Raw genomic sequence first — 17,683 nt, 5'->3', positions numbered from 1 at the left:
GACACATACCAATACTTTATCATATCATAGTCTGGCGTCTGTCCTCTGGGGACACAGGACACATACCAACACTTTATCATATCATAGTCTGGTGTCTGTCCTCTGGGGACACACAGGACACATACCAACCCTTTATCATATCATAGTCTGGTGTCTGTCCTCTGGGGACACACAGGACACATACCAACCCTTTATCATATCATAGTCTGGTGTCTGTCCTCTGGGGACACACAGGACACATACCAACCCTTTATCATATCATAGTCTGGTGTCTGTCCTCTGGGGACACACAGGACACATACCAACACTTTATCATATCATAGTCTGGTGTCTGTCCTCTGGGGACACACAGGACACATACCAATACTTTATCATATCATAGTCTGGTGTCTGTCCTCTGGGGACATACAGGACACATACCAACACTTTATCATATCATAGTCTGGTGTCTGTCCTCTGGGGACACAACTAATAGAACCCATTAAACTAATAGAATCAATGTATATACAACTAATAGAATCCACTAAACTAATAGAATCCATTAAACTAATAGAATCCACTAAACTAATAGAATCCATTAAACTAATAGAATCCACTAAACTAATAGAATCCACTAAACTAATAGAATCCACTAAACTAATAGAATCCACTAAACTAATAGAATCCATTAAACTAATAGAATCCATTAAACTAATAGAATCCATTAAACTAATAGAATCCACTAAACTAATAGAAACCATTAAACTAATAGAATCCATTAAACTAATATAATCCACTAAACTAATAGAATCCACTAAACTAATAGAATCCATTAAACTAATAGAATCCACTAAACTAATAGAATCCATTAAACTAATAGAATCCACTAAACTAATAGAATCCACTAAACTAATAGAATCCATTAAACTAATATAATCCACTAAACTAATAGAATCCATTAAACTAATATAATCCACTAAACTAATAGAATCCACTAAACTAATATAATCCACTAAACTAATAGAATCCATTAAACTAATAGAATCCATTAAACTAATAGAATCCATTAAACTAATAGAATCCATTAAACTAATAGAATCCATTAAACTAATAGAATCCACTAAACTAATAGAATCCATTAAACTAATAGAATCCATTAAACTAATAGAATCCATTAAACTAATAGAATCCATTAAACTAATAGAATCCACTAAACTAATAGAATCCATTAAACTAATATAATCCACTAAACTAATAGAATCCACTAAACTAATAGAATCCATTAAACTAATAGAATCCACTAAACTAATAGAATCCATTAAACTAATATAATCCACTAAACTAATAGAATCCATTAAACTAATAGAATCCACTAAACTAATAGAATCCACTAAACTAATAGAATCCATTAAACTAATAGAATCCACTAAACTAATAGAATCCACTAAACTAATAGAATCCATTAAACTAATAGAATCCACTAAACTAATAGAATCCATTAAACTAATAGAATCCACTAAACTAATAGAATCCATTAAACTAATAGAATCCACTAAACTAATAGAATCCACTAAACTAATAGAATCCACTAAACTAATAGAATCCACTAAACTAATAGAATCCACTAAACTAATAGAATCCATTAAACTAATAGAATCCACTAAACTAATAGAATCCACTAAACTAATAGAATCCATTAAACTAATAGAATCCATTAAACTAATAGAATCCATTAAACTAATAGAATCCATTAAACTAATAGAATCCATTAAACTAATAGAATCCATTAAACTAATAGAATCCATTAAACTAATAGAATCCATTAAACTAATAGAATCCACTAAACTAATAGAATCCACTAAACTAATAGAATCCATTAAACTAATAGAATCCATTAAACTAATAGAATCCATTAAACTAATAGAATCCACTAAACTAATAGAATCCACTAAACTAATAGAATCCATTAAACTAATATAATCCACTAAACTAATAGAATCCATTAAACTAATATAATCCACTAAACTAATAGAATCCACTAAACTAATAGAATCCATTAAACTAATATAATCCACTAAACTAATAGAATCCATTAAACTAATAGAATCCATTAAACTAATAGAATCCATTAAACTAATAGAATCCATTAAACTAATAGAATCCACTAAACTAATAGAATCCATTAAACTAATAGAATCCATTAAACTAATAGAATCCATTAAACTAATAGAATCCATTAAACTAATAGAATCCACTAAACTAATAGAATCCATTAAACTAATATAATCCACTAAACTAATAGAATCCACTAAACTAATAGAATCCATTAAACTAATAGAATCCACTAAACTAATAGAATCCATTAAACTAATATAATCCACTAAACTAATAGAATCCATTAAACTAATAGAATCCACTAAACTAATAGAATCCACTAAACTAATAGAATCCATTAAACTAATAGAATCCATTAAACTAATATAATCCACTAAACTAATAGAATCCACTAAACTAATAGAATCCATTAAACTAATAGAATCCACTAAACTAATAGAATCCATTAAACTAATAGAATCCACTAAACTAATAGAATCCACTAAACTAATAGAATCCATTAAACTAATAGAATCCACTAAACTAATAGAATCCACTAAACTAATAGAATCCATTAAACTAATAGAATCCACTAAACTAATAGAATCCACTAAACTAATAGAATCCATTAAACTAATAGAATCCATTAAACTAATAGAATCCACTAAACTAATAGAATCCATTAAACTAATAGAATCCACTAAACTAATAGAATCCACTAAACTAATAGAATCCATTAAACTAATAGAATCCATTAAACTAATAGAACCCATTAAACTAATAGAATCAATGTATATACAACTAATAGAATCCACTAAACTAATAGAATCCACTAAACTAATAGAATCCATTAAACTAATAGAATCCACTAAACTAATAGAATCCACTAAACTAATAGAATCCATTAAACTAATAGAATCCATTAAACTAATAGAATCCACTAAACTAATAGAATCCATTAAACTAATAGAATCCACTAAACTAATAGAATCCACTAAACTAATAGAATCCATTAAACTAATAGAATCCACTAAACTAATAGAATCCACTAAACTAATAGAATCCACTAAACTAATAGAATCCACTAAACTAATAGAATCCACTAAACTAATAGAATCCACTAAACTAATAGAATCCATTAAACTAATAGAATCCACTAAACTAATAGAATCCACTAAACTAATAGAATCCACTAAACTAATAGAATCCACTAAACTAATAGAATCCATTAAACTAATAGAATCCATTAAACTAATAGAATCCACTAAACTAATAGAATCCATTAAACTAATAGAATCCACTAAACTAATAGAATCCACTAAACTAATAGAATCCACTAAACTAATAGAATCCACTAAACTAATAGAATCCACTAAACTAATAGAATCCATTAAACTAATAGAATCCACTAAACTAATAGAATCCACTAAACTAATAGAATCCACTAAACTAATAGAATCCACATAATGCTTACTTAACCAATATATTGCCCTCCGCCTCCCCACCAACACGAGAGACTTTGAGTTACTAAATCTGCTGAGTGGAAATAGTTTCCTGTTTCCTGTATGTGGGCCTGAATTAGGCACTTCCATCCTTCCTGCTCTGCTCTGATCTGGGCTGGCTGGTCTCCTGAGGGACAGTGGTTGGTTTGGGGGGTGGAGAGGGGCCCGGTTTGGTAGGATAGACACAGAGGGTGGAGGGGATAGAGGGGGTTGGTAGGGCAGACAGAGAGTGTAGAGGGGGTGTTAGGACAGACAGAGAGGGAAGAGGGGGTAGAAGGGGTTGGTAGGACAGACACAGAGGGAAGGGGGGTTGGTAGGGCAGATAGAGAGGGAGTAAAAGGGGGCATGGAAGACTAGGGGTAGGGTCATCTGATCCTAGATCTGTGGTTAGGGATAACGTCTACACCCAGGGAAGACTAGGGGTCATCTGATCCTAGATCTGTGGTTAGGGACAACGTCTACACCCAGGGAAGACTAGGGGTAGGGTCATCTGATCCTAGATCTGTGGTTAGGGACAACGTCTACACCCAGGGCAGACTCTGGGTCATCTGATCCTAGATCTGTGGTTAGGGACAACGTCTACACCCAGGGAAGACTAGGGGTCATCTGATCCTAGATCTGTGGTTAGGGACAACGTCTACACCCAGGGAAGACTCTGGGTCATCTGATCCTAGATCTGTGGTTAGGGATAACGTCTACACCCAGGGAAGACTAGGGGTAGGGTCATCTGATCCTAGATCTGTGGTTAGGGACAACGTCTACACCCAGGGAAGACTAGGGGTCATCTGATCCTAGATCTGTGGTTAGGGACAACGTCTACACCCAGGGAAGACTAGGGGTAGGGTCATCTGATCCTAGATCTGTGGTTAGGGACAACGTCTACACCCAGGGCAGACTAGGGGGTCATCTGATCCTAGATCTGTGGTTAGGGACAACGTCTACACCCAGGGAAAACTAGGGGTAGGGTCATCTGATCCTAGATCTGTGGTTAGGGATAACGTCTACACCCAGGGAAGACTAGGGGTAGGGTCATCTGATCCTAGATCTGTGGTTAGGGACAACGTCTACACCCAGGGAAGACTAGGGGTCATCTGATCCTAGATCTGTGGTTAGGGACAACGTCTACACCCAGGGAAGACTAGGGGTCATCTGATCCTAGATCTGTGGTTAGGGACAAGGTCTACACCCAGGGAAGACTAGGGGTAGGGTCATCTGATCCTAGATCTGTGGTTAGGGACAACGTCTACACCCAGGGAAGACTAGGGGTCATCTGATCCTAGATCTGTGGTTAGGGACAACGTCTACACCCAGGGAAAACTAGGGGTCATCTGATCCTAGATCTGTGGTTAGGGACAACGTCTACACCCAGGGAAAACTAGGGGTCATCTGATCCTAGATCTGTGGTTAGGGATAACGTCTACACCCAGGGAAGACTAGGGGTCATCTGATCCTAGATCTGTGGTTAGGGATGGTGCCCATCTCTGGGAGGAGAGGCTGGGAGAGAGAGCAGAGGAGGGAGGGATGAGAGGGAGGAAGTGGTCCTGGCACACACCCAAGGAATGGATGAGTCATCTCAGCTGGAATTCTGGGACAGGAAGGACAGGGACAGTCTTGTTCCATCAGTCCCACAATAGTTTTACAGGGGGCGCTTTATGGATTACCATCTCTAACCATCTGTGTGGGGACGGGGACGGAGACAGAGACAGAGACAGAGACGGGGACGAGAACAGAGACAGAGACAGGGACAGGGACAGGGACAGGGACGAGAACAGAGAACAGAGACAGAGACAGAGACAGGGACAGGGACAGGGACGGGGACAGGGACAGGGACAGGGGGACAGGGACAGGGACGAGAACAGAGAACAGAGACAGAGACAGAGACAGGGACAGAGACAGGGACAGGGACAGGGACGAGAACAGAGAACAGAGACAGAGACATGGACAGGGACAAGAACAGAGACAGAGACAGGGACAGGGACAGAGAACAGAGAACAGAGACAGAGACAGGGACAGGGACAGGGACAGGGACAGAGAACAGAGACAGGGACAGGGACAGAGAACAGAGAACAGAGAACAGAGACAGAGACATGGACAGAGACAGGGACAGAGACAGGGACAGAGACAGAGACGTTGCCTGTCAGATTAACAACAACACTGCTCTGGCGCTGGCTGGATGCTAGACACTACAGTATTGCATTACATAACACTGGACCTTGGCAAGGACAGGGACAGGGACAGGGACAGGGACAGAGACAGGGACAGGGACAGGGACAGGGACAGGGACAGGGACAGGGACAGGGACAGGGACAGGGACAGAGACAGGGACAGGGACAGAGACGTTGCCTGTCAGATTAACAACAACACTGCTCTGGCGCTGGCTGGATGCTAGACACTACAGTACTGCATTACATAACACTGGACCTTGGCAAGGACAAGGTCAGGGACAGGGACAGAGACAGAGACAGGGACAGAGGAGACAGGGACAGGGACAGGGACAGAGACAGAGGAGACAGGGACAGGGACAGAGGAGACAGGGACAGGGACAGGGACAGAGACAGAGGAGACAGGGACAGGGACAGGGACAGAGGAGACAGGGACAGGGACAGAGACAGAGGAGACAGGGACAGGGACAGAGGAGACAGGGACAGGGACAGGGACAGAGACAGGGACAGGGACAGGGACAGAGACGTTGCCTGTCAGATTAACAACAACACTGCTCTGGCGCTGGCTGGATGCTAGACACTACAGTACTGCATTACATAACACTGGACCTTGGCAAGGACAGGGACAGAGACAGGGACAGAGACAGGGACAGGGACAGGGACAGAGACAGGGACAGGGACAGGGACAGGGACAGGGACGTTGCCTGTCAGATTAACAACAACACTGCTCTGGCGCTGGCTGGATGCTAGACACTACAGTACTGCATTACATAACACTGGACCTTGGCAAGGACAGGGACAGGGACAGGGACAGGGACAGGGACAGAGACAGAGACGTTGCCTGTCAGATTAACAACAACACTGCTCTGGCGCTGGCTGGATGCTAGACACTACAGTACTGCATTACATAACACTGGACCTTGGCAAGGACAAGGACAGGGACAGGGACAGAGACAGAGACAGGGACAGGGACAGAGACAGGGACAGAGACAGGGACAGGGACAGAGACGTTGCCTGTCAGATTAACAACAACACTGCTCTGACGCTGGCTGGATGCTAGACACTACAGTACTGCATTACATAACACTGGACCTTGGCAAGGACAGGGACAGAGACAGGGACAGAGACAGGGACAGGGACAGGGACAGGGACAGAGACGTTGCCTGTCAGATTAACAACAACACTGCTCTGGCGCTGGCTGGATGCTAGACACTACAGTACTGCATTACATAACACTGGACCTTGGCAAGGACAGGGACAGGGACAGGGACAGAGACAGGGACAGGGACAGAGACGTTGCCTGTCAGATTAACAACAACACTGCTCTGGCGCTGGCTGGATGCTAGACACTACAGTACTGCATTACATAACACTGGACCTTGGCAAGGACGGGGACAGGGACAGGGACAGAGACAGGGACAGGGACAGAGACGTTGCCTGTCAGATTAACAACAACACTGCTCTGGCGCTGGCTGGATGCTAGACACTACAGTACTGCATTACATAACACTGGACCTTGGCAAGGACAGGGACAGGAACAGGGACAGGGACAGGGACAGAGACAGGGACAGGGACAGGGACAGGGACAGAGACGTTGCCTGTCAGATTAACAACAACACTGCTCTGGCGCTGGCTGGATGCTAGACACTACAGTACTACATTACATAACACTGGACCTTGGCTACTGATGTTCATCAAGCTTCATCTCCAGCAGCTAAATCACCATCTAACTTCTCATCTTTCTGATGTAATCTGTCATGTGCCTTTTACTGAGGAATGTCTTCTGTCTGGTCAGTCTACCGTTAAAGGCCTGATTGGAGTGCTGCAGAGATGGGAGAACCTTCCAGAAGGACAACCATCTCCACAGAGGAACTCTGGAGCTGTCAGAGTGACTATCGGGTCTTGGCCACCCCCCCTGACCACGGACGGCCCTTCTCCCCCGATTGCTTAGTTTGGCCGGGCGGCCAGTTCGGGTCCAACATTGTAAATAGCAGCATTGTGACGCCGTAGGCCTGTAGCTCCCCCAGCCAACATTGTAAATAGCAGCATTGTGATGCCGTAGGCCTGTAGCTCCCCCAACATTGTAAATAGCAGCATTGTGATGCCGTAGGCCTGTAGCTCCCCCAACATTGTAAATAGCAGCATTGTGATGCCGTAGGGACAGCTCCACCAACATTGTAAATAGCAGCATTGTGATGCCGTAGGCCTGAGCTCCAGGGAACATTGTAAATAGCAGCATTGTGATGCCGTAGGCCTGTAGCTCCACCAACATTGTAAATAGCAGCATTGTGATGCCGTGGCCTGTAGCTCCACCAACATTGTAAATAGCAGCATTGTGATGCCGTAACACTGGAGCTCCCCCAACATTGTAAATAGCAGCATTGTGATGCCGTAGGCCTGAGCTCCACCAACATTGTAAATAGCAGCATTGTGATGCCGTAGGCCTGTAGCTCCGCCAGCCAACATTGTAAATAGCAGCATTGTGATGGCGTAGGCCTGTAGCTCCCCCAGCCAACATTGTAAATAGCAGCATTGTGATGCCGTAGGCCTGGAGCTCCTCCAGCCAACATTGTAAATAGCAGCATTGTGATGCCGTAGGCCTGTAGCTCCGCCAGCTAACGTTGTAAATAGCAGCATTGTGATGCCGTAGGCCTGTAGCTCCGCCAGCCAACGTTGTAAATAGCAGCATTGTGATGCCGTAGGCCTGTAGCTCCACCAGCCAACATTGTAAATAGCAGCATTGTGATGCCGTAGGCCTGTAGCTCCTCCAGCCAACATTGTAAATAGCAGCATTGTGATGCCGTAGGCCAGAGCTCCACCAGCCAACATTGTAAATAGCAGCATTGTGACGCCGTGGCCTGGGACAGCTCCTCCAGCCAACATTGTAAATAGCAGCATTGTGATGCCGTAGGCCTGTAGCTCCACCAGCCAACATTGTAAATAGCAGCATTGTGATGGCGTAGGCCTGTAGCTCCACCAGCCAACATTGTAAATAGCAGCATTGTGACGCCGTAGGCCTGTAGCTCCCCCAGCCAACATTGTAAATAGCAGCATTGTGATGCCGTAGGCCTGTAGCTCCCCCAACATTGTAAATAGCAGCATTGTGATGGCGTAGGCCTGTAGCTCCACCAGCCAACATTGTAAATAGCAGCATTGTGATGCCGTAGGCCTGTAGCTCCTCCAGCCAACATTGTAAATAGCAGCATTGTGATGCCGTAGGCCTGTAGCTCCTCCAGCCAACATTGTAAATAGCAGCATTGTGACGCCGTGGCCTGTAGCTCCACCAGTCAACATTGTAAATAGCAGCATTGTGATGCCGTAGGCCTGTAGCTCCTCCAGCCAACATTGTAAATAGCAGCATTGTGATGGCGTAGGCCTGTAGCTCCCCCAGCCAACATTGTAAATAGCAGCATTGGATGCAGAGGCCTGCCTCCTCCAGCCAACATTGTAAATAGCAGCATTGTGATGCAGGCCTGCTCCTGGCCAACATTGTAAATAGCAGCATTGTGATGCCGTAGACCTACAGCTCCTGCCAACATTGTAAATAGCAGCATTGTGATGGCGTAGGCCTGTAGCTCCCAGCCAACATTGTAAATAGCAGCATTGTGACCAGGCGTAGGCCTGAGCTCCCCAACATTGTAAATAGCAGCATTGTGACGCCGTAGGCCTGTAGCTCCACCAGCCAACATTGTAAATAGCAGCATTGTGATGCCGTAGGCCTGTAGCTCCTCCAGTCAACATTGTAAATAGCAGCATTGTGATGCCATGGCCAGGGCTCCACCAGTCAACATTGTAAATAGCAGCATTGTGATGCCGTAGGCCTGTAGCTCCACCAGGGAACATTGTAAATAACAGCATTGTGATGCCGTAGGCCTGACAGCTCCTCCAGCCAACATTGTAAATAGCAGCATTGTGAGACCGTAGGCCTGAGCTCCTCCAGCCAACATTGTAAATAGCAGCATTGTGACGCCGTAGGGAGCTCCTCCAGCCAACATTGTAAATAGCAGCATTGTGACAGGGAGCTCCACCAGCCACATTGTAAATAGCAGCATTGTGACGCCGTAGGCCTGTAGCACCAGCCAACATTGTAAATAGCAGCATTGTGACGCCGTAGGCCTGTAGCTCCACCAGCCAACATTGTAAATAGCAGCATTGTGATGCCGTAGGCCTGTAGCTCCTCCAGCCAACATTGTAAATAGCAGCATTGTGATGCCGTAGGCCTGTAGCTCCCCCAACATTGTAAATAGCAGCATTGTGACGCCGTAGGCCTGCAGCTCCTCCAGCCAACATTGTAAATAGCAGCATTGTGATGCCGTAGGCCTGTAGCTCCACCAGCCAACATTGTAAATAGCAGCATTGTGACGCCGTAGGCCTTAGCTCCCCAGCCAACATTGTAAATAGCAGCATTGTGACGCTGGCCTGGAGCTCCACCAGCCAACATTGTAAATAGCAGCATTGTGACGCCGTAGGCCTGTACTCCTCCAGCCAACATTGTAAATAGCAGCATTGTGACAGGGAGCTCCCCCAACATTGTAAATAGCAGCATTGTGACCGTAGGGAGCTCCACCAACATTGTAAATAGCAGCATTGTGATGCCGTAGGCCTGTAGCTCCGCCAGCCAACATTGTAAATAGCAGCATTGTGATGCCGTAGGCCTGTAGCTCCACCAGCCAACATTGTAAATAGCAGCATTGTGACGCCGTAGGCCTGTAGCTCCCCCAACATTGTAAATAGCAGCATTGTGATGCCGTAGGCCTGTAGCTCCACCAACATTGTAAATAGCAGCATTGTGATGCCGTAGGCCTGTAGCTCCTCCAGCCAACATTGTAAATAGCAGCATTGTGATGCCGTCAGATTGTAGCTCCTCCAGCCAACATTGTAAATAGCAGCATTGTGATGCCGTGGCCTGTAGCTCCCTACATTGTAAATAGCAGCATTGTGATGCCGTAGGCCTGTAGCTCCGCCAGCCAACATTGTAAATAGCAGCATTGTGACGCCGTAGGCCTGTAGCTCCCCCAACATTGTAAATAGCAGCATTGTGACGCCGTAGGACAGCTCCTCCAGCCAACATTGTAAATAGCAGCATTGTGACGCCGTAGGCCTGTAGCTCCCCCAACATTGTAAATAGCAGCATTGTGATGCCGTAGGCCTGTAGCTCCACCAGCCAACATTGTAAATAGCAGCATTGTGATGCCGTAGGCCTGTAGCTCCGCCAGCCAACATTGTAAATAGCAGCATTGTGACGCCGTAGGCCTGTAGCTCCACCAGCCAACATTGTAAATAGCAGCATTGTGATGCCGTTGCCTGTAGCTCCACCAGCCAACATTGTAAATAGCAGCATTGTGACACCGTGGCCTGTAGCTCCCCCAACATTGTAAATAGCAGCATTGTGATGCCGTAGGCCTGTAGCTCCACCAGCCAACATTGTAAATAGCAGCATTGTGACGCCGTTGGCAAGGAACATTTTAAATAGCAGCATTGTGATGCAGTAGGCCTGTAGCTCCCCCAGCCAACATTGTAAATAGCAGCATTGTGATGGCGTTGCCTGTCAGCTCCTCCAGCTAACATTGTAAATAGCAGCATTGTGATGCCGTAGGCCTGTAGCTCCACCAGCCAACATTGTAAATAGCAGCATTGTGACGCCGTAGGCCTGTAGGACCTTGGCAGGGCAGACAGGGACAGGGACAGAGACAGGGACGTTGCCCAACATTGTAAATAGCAGCATTGTGATGCCGTGGCGCTGGCTCCACCAGCCAACATTGTAAATAGCAGCATTGTGACAGTAGGCTGCATTCCCCAACATTGTAAATAGCAGCATTGTGATGCCGTAGGCCTGTAGCTCCACCAACATTGTAAATAGCAGCATTGTGACGCCATCTCCACCAGTCAACATTGTAAATAGCAGCATTGTGACGCCGTAGGCCTGTCTCCCCCATCATTGTAAATGATTGTGACGCCGTAAATGTCACCAACATTGTAAATAGCAGCATTGTGACTGTAGGCCTGTAGCTCCACCAGTCAACATTGTAAATAGCTTGTGACGCCGTGGTCAGTCTCCCCCAACATTGTAAATAGCAGCATTGTGATGGCGTAGGCCTGTAGCTCCACCAGCCAACATTGTAAATAGCAGCATTGTGACGCCGTAGGCCTGTAGCTCCTCCAGCCAACATTGTAAATAGCAGCATTGTGATGCCGTAGGCCTGTAGCTCCACCAGCCAACATTGTAAATAGCAGCATTGTGACGCCGTGGCCTGCTGCTCCACCAGCCAACATTGTAAATAGAGCATTGTGATGGCGTAGGCCTGTAGCTCCCCCAACATTGTAAATAGCAGCATTGTGATGCCGTAGGCCTGTAGCTCCCCCAACATTGTAAATAGCAGCATTGTGACGCCGGGCCTGGCTCCCCCAACATTGTAAATAGCAGCATTGTGACGCCGTAGGCCTGTAGCTCCACCAACATTGTAAATAGCAGCATTGTGATGCCGTAGGCCTGTAGCTCCACCAGTCAACATTGTAAATAGCAGCATTGTGACGCCGGGCCTGTAGCTCCCCAACATTGTAAATAGCAGCATTGTGATGGCGTAGGCCTGTAGCTCCACCAGCCAACATTGTAAATAGCAGCATTGTGACGCCGTAGGCCTGGCCAGCTCCTCCAGCCAACATTGTAAATAGCAGCATTGTGATGCCGTAGGCCTGTAGCTCCACCAGCCAACATTGTAAATAGCAGCATTGTGACGCAGGCCTGTAGCTCCACCAACATTGTAAATAGCAGCATTGTGACGCCGTAGGCCTGTAGCTCCACCAGCCAACATTGTAAATAGCAGCATTGTGATGGCGTAGGCCTGTAGCTCCACCAGCCACATTGTAAATAGCAGCATTGTGATGCCGTAGGCCTGTAGCTCCTCCAGCCAACATTGTAAATAGCAGCATTGTGATGCCGTAGGCCTGTAGCTCCCCAACATTGTAAATAGCAGCATTGTGACCTGGCCTGTAGCTCCACCAGCCAACATTGTAAATAGCAGCATTGTGATGCCGTAGGCCTGTAGCTCCACCAGCCAACATTGTAAATAGCAGCATTGTGACGCCGTAGGCCTGTAGCTCCACCAGCCAACATTGTAAATAGCAGCATTGTGATGCCGTAGGCCTGTAGCTCCGCCAGCCAACATTGTAAATAGCAGCATTGTGATGCCGTAGGCCTGTAGCTCCGCCAGCCAACATTGTAAATAGCAGCATTGTGATGCCGTAGGCCTGTAGCTCCTCCAGCCAACATTGTAAATAGCAGCATTGTGACGCCGTAGGCCTGTAGCTCCCCCAACATTGTAAATAGCAGCATTGTGATGCCGTAGGCCTGTAGCTCCTCCAGCCAACATTGTAAATAGCAGCATTGTGATGCCGTAGGCCTGTAGCTCCGCCAGCCAACATTGTAAATAGCAGCATTGTGATGGCGTAGGCCTGTAGCTCCTCCAGCCAACATTGTAAATAGCAGCATTGTGATGCCGTAGGCCTGTAGCTCCACCAGCCAACATTGTAAATAGCAGCATTGTGATGCCGTAGGCCTGTAGCTCCGCCAGCCAACATTGTAAATAGCAGCATTGTGATGGCGTAGGCCTGTAGCTCCTCCAGCCAACATTGTAAATAGCAGCATTGTGACGCCGTAGGCCTGTAGCTCCACCAGCCAACATTGTAAATAGCAGCATTGTGATGCCGTAGGCCTGTAGCTCCTCCAGCCAACATTGTAAATAGCAGCATTGTGATGCCGTAGGCCTGTAGCTCCACCAGCCAACATTGTAAATAGCAGCATTGTGATGCCGTAGGCCTGTAGCTCCTCCAGCCAACATTGTAAATAGCAGCATTGTGATGCCGTAGGCCTGTAGCTCCTCCAGCCAACATTGTAAATAGCAGCATTGTGATGCCGTAGGCCTGTAGCTCCACCAGCCAACATTGTAAATAGCAGCATTGTGATGCCGTAGGCCTGTAGCTCCACCAGCCAACATTGTAAATAGCAGCATTGTGATGCCGTAGGCCTGTAGCTCCACCAGCCAACATTGTAAATAGCAGCATTGTGACGCCGTAGGCCTGTAGCTCCACCAGCCAACATTGTAAATAGCAGCATTGTGATGCCGTAGGCCTGTAGCTCCACCAGCCAACATTGTAAATAGCAGCATTGTGATGCCGTAGGCCTGTAGCTCCGCCAGCCAACATTGTAAATAGCAGCATTGTGACGCTGTAGGCCTGTAGCTCCGAGAAACACGAGGCGAAACACGAGGCGAAACACGAGGAGAAACACGAGGCGAAACACGACAACCCAATCTAAATAAACACGTCTCCATTAAAGCCAAACACCATCTGGTAGCCTGTCGACAGGACAACCGCGTAGACATCGCAATTTCAGAACCGCGGACAGCGATCGGCAGTCGACACTTTGTATGTGACCCAAACTCCAACTTTGCAGGAGGGTCCAGAAAAAGGTAGAGTGACTCACACGTGCTTGTGGTGGTACTCTGTGATCTTGTCCATCAGAGCGTCCTGGTTAGGCATGTACTTGTTGTGACGAAGGTGCTGAAAACTCTGGACCTCGTCAAAGTCCCCGATCTCAGCTGTGGAGAGAAGAGGAGAGACCGAGAAAGAGGGAAAGATAGGAGAGAGTAGAAAATAGAAGAGTCAGAAGGGATAGGGAGGAGAAGAGATGGAGGAGAGGTGAGAGGGAGGAGAAGAGAGGAGAGACGAGAGGGAGGAGAAGAGAGAGGAGAGACGAGAGGGAGGAGAAGAGAGAGGAGAGACGAGAGGGAGGAGAAGAGAGAGAGAGAGAGGAGAGACGAGAGGGAGGAGAAGAGAGAGAGAGAGGAGAGAGAGAGAGAGGAGAGACGAGAGGGAGGAGAAGAGAGAGGAGAGACCGAGAGAGGGAAAGATAGTAGAAAATAGAAGAGTCAGAAGGGAGAGGGAGTAGAAGAGAGAGACGGGAGGGAGGAGAGACGGGAGGGAGGAGAGACGAGAGGGAGGAGAGACGGGAGGGAGGAGAGACGAGAGGGGAGGAGAGACGAGGGAGAAGAGAGAGAGGAGAGACGAGGGAGGAGAAGAGAGAGAGGAGAGACGAGGGAGGAGAAGAGAGAGAGGAGAGACGAGGGAGGAGAAGAGAGAGAGGAGAGACGAGGGAGGAGAAGAGAGACGAGGGAGGAGAAGAGAGAGAGGAGAGACGAGAGGGAGGAGGAGAGGGAGGAGAGATGAGTGAGGAGAGACGAGAGGGAGAAGAGACGAGAGGGAGGAGAGATGAGAGATGAGAGGGAGGAGAAAGGGGAGAGAGAGGAGAGACAAGAGGGAGGAGAAAGGGGAGAGTAGTGTTACTGAATAACCAAGAGGAGAGTTCAACCCACACAGACGTCACCCCACTAGAGCCTACAGTCGCTCCAGATTACCCCACCAGAGCCTGAACTGGCACCTGTTCCCTCTCAGGTATTCAGCTACAGTCTCTCCAGATTACCCCACTGGAGCCGTTACACACTGGAGCCGGGAACACACTGGAGCAGTTACACACTGGAGCCGTTACACACTGGAGCAGTTACACACTGGAGCTGGAGCCGTTACACACTGGAGCCGTTACACACTGGAGCAGGGAACACACTGGAGCCGTTACACACTGGAGCCGTTACACACTGGAGCCGTTACACACTGGAGCCGTTACACACTGGAGCCGTTACACACTGGAGCCGGGAACACACTGGAGCCGTTACACACTGGAGCCGTTACACACTGGAGCCGTTACACACTGGAGCCGTTACACACTGGAGCCGTTACACACTGGAGCCGTTACACACTGGAGCAGTTACACACTGGAGCCGTTACACACTGGAGCCGTTACACACTGGAGCCGTTACACACTGGAGCCGTTACACACTGGAGCAGGGAACACACTGGAGCCGGGAACACACTGGAGCCGGGAACACACTGGAGCAGTTACACACTGGAGCCGTTACACACTGGAGCCGTTACACACTGGAGCAGTTACACACTGGAGCCGGGAACACACTGGAGCTGTTACACACTGGAGCCGTTACACACTGGAGCCGTTACACACTGGAGCTGTTACACACTGGAGCTGGGAACAAACTGGAGCCGTTAACACACTGGAGCCGTTACACACTGGAGCCGTTACACACTGGAGCCGTTACACACTGGAGCCGTTACACACTGGAGCAGTTACACACTGGAGCCGTTACACACTGGAGCCGTTACACACTGGAGCCGTTACACACTGGAGCCGGGAACACACTGGAGCCGTTACACACTGGAGCCGTTACACACTGGAGCCGTTACAAACTGGAGCCGTTACACACTGGAGCCGTTACACACTGGAGCCGTTACACACTGGAGCCGTTACACACTGGAGCCGTTACACACTGGAGCCGTTACACACTGGAGCCGTTACACACTGGAGCCGTTACACACTGGAGCCGTTACACACTGGAGCCGTTACACACTGGAGCCGGGAACACACTGGAGCCGTTACACACTGGAGCCGTTACACACTGGAGCCGTTACACACTGGAGCCGGGAACACACTGGAGCCGGGAACACACTGGAGCCGTTACACACTGGAGCCGGGAACACACTGGAGCCGGGAACACACTGGAGCCGTGACACACTGGAGCAGGGAACACACTGGAGCCGTTACACACTGGAGCAGGGAACACACTGGAGCCGGGAACACACTGGAGCAGGGAACACACTGGAGCCGGGAACACACTGGAGCCGTTACACACTGGAGCCGGGAACACACTGGAGCAGTTACACACTGGAGCCGTTACACACTGGAGCCGTTACACACTGGAGCCGGGAACACACTGGAGCCGGGAACACACTGGAGCAGTTACACACTGGAGCCGTTACACACTGGAGCCGGGAACACACTGGAGCCGGGAACACACTGGAGCCGGGAACACACTGGAGCAGTTACACACTGGAGCAGTTACACACTGGAGCCGGGAACACACTGGAGCCGGGAACACACTGGAGCCGGGAACACACTGGAGCAGTTACACACTGGAGCCGGGAACACACTGGAGCCGGGAACACACTGGAGCCGGGAACACACTGGAGCCGGGAACACACTGGAGCAGGGAACACACTGGAGCAGGGAACACACTGGAGCGGTTACAAACTGGAGCCGGGAACACACTGGAGCCGGGAACACACTGGAGCCGTTACACACTGGAGCCGGGAACACACTGGAGCAGTTACACACTGGAGCCGGGAACACACTGGAGCCGGGAACACACTGGAGCCGTTACACACTGGAGCCGGGAACACACTGGAGCCGGGAACACACTGGAGCCGGGAACACACTGGAGCCGTTACACACTGGAGCCGTTACACACTGGAGCCGTTACACACTGGAGCCGGGAACACACTGGAGCCGTTACACACTGGAGCCGGGAACACACTGGAGCCGTTACACACTGGAGCCGGGAACACACTGGAGCCGGGAACACACTGGAGCCGTTACACACTGGAGCCGGGAACACACTGGAGCAGGGAACACACTGGAGCCGTTACACACTGGAGCCGTTACACACTGGAGCCGGGAACACACTGGAGCCGGGAACACACTGGAGCCGGGAACACACTGGAGCCGTTACACACTGGAGCCGTTACACACTGGAGCCGTTACACACTGGAGCCGTTACACACTGGAGCCGTTACACACTGGAGCCGTTACACACTGGAGTGGAGTCGGGAACACACTGGAGCAGGGAACACACTGGAGCCAGGAATACACTGGAGCAGTTACACACTGGAGCCGGGAACACACTGGAGCCTGGAACACACTGGAGCCTGGAACACACTGGAGCAGTTACACACTGGAGCCGGGAACACACTGGAGCCGGAACACACTGGAGCAGGGAACACACTGGAGCAGTTAACACACTGGAGCAGTTACACACTGGAGCA

The 17,683-nt window shown here is 48.0% G+C and overlaps 1 pseudogene; it reads right to left on the bottom strand.

Annotated features, from left to right (window-relative positions):
- The window catches only part of LOC127919278 (FERM, ARHGEF and pleckstrin domain-containing protein 1-like), a 61,865-nt pseudogene that overhangs the window by 34,451 nt on the left and 9,731 nt on the right, over positions 1-17,683 (bottom strand).

This window comes from Oncorhynchus keta, unplaced genomic scaffold (assembly GCF_023373465.1).
Source record: "Oncorhynchus keta strain PuntledgeMale-10-30-2019 unplaced genomic scaffold, Oket_V2 Un_contig_16218_pilon_pilon, whole genome shotgun sequence".
In the NCBI taxonomy this organism is placed as follows: domain Eukaryota; kingdom Metazoa; phylum Chordata; class Actinopteri; order Salmoniformes; family Salmonidae; genus Oncorhynchus; species Oncorhynchus keta.
Note: the sequence above shows the minus strand (reverse complement) of the source record. Positions and strands in the feature narration are given on the sequence as shown.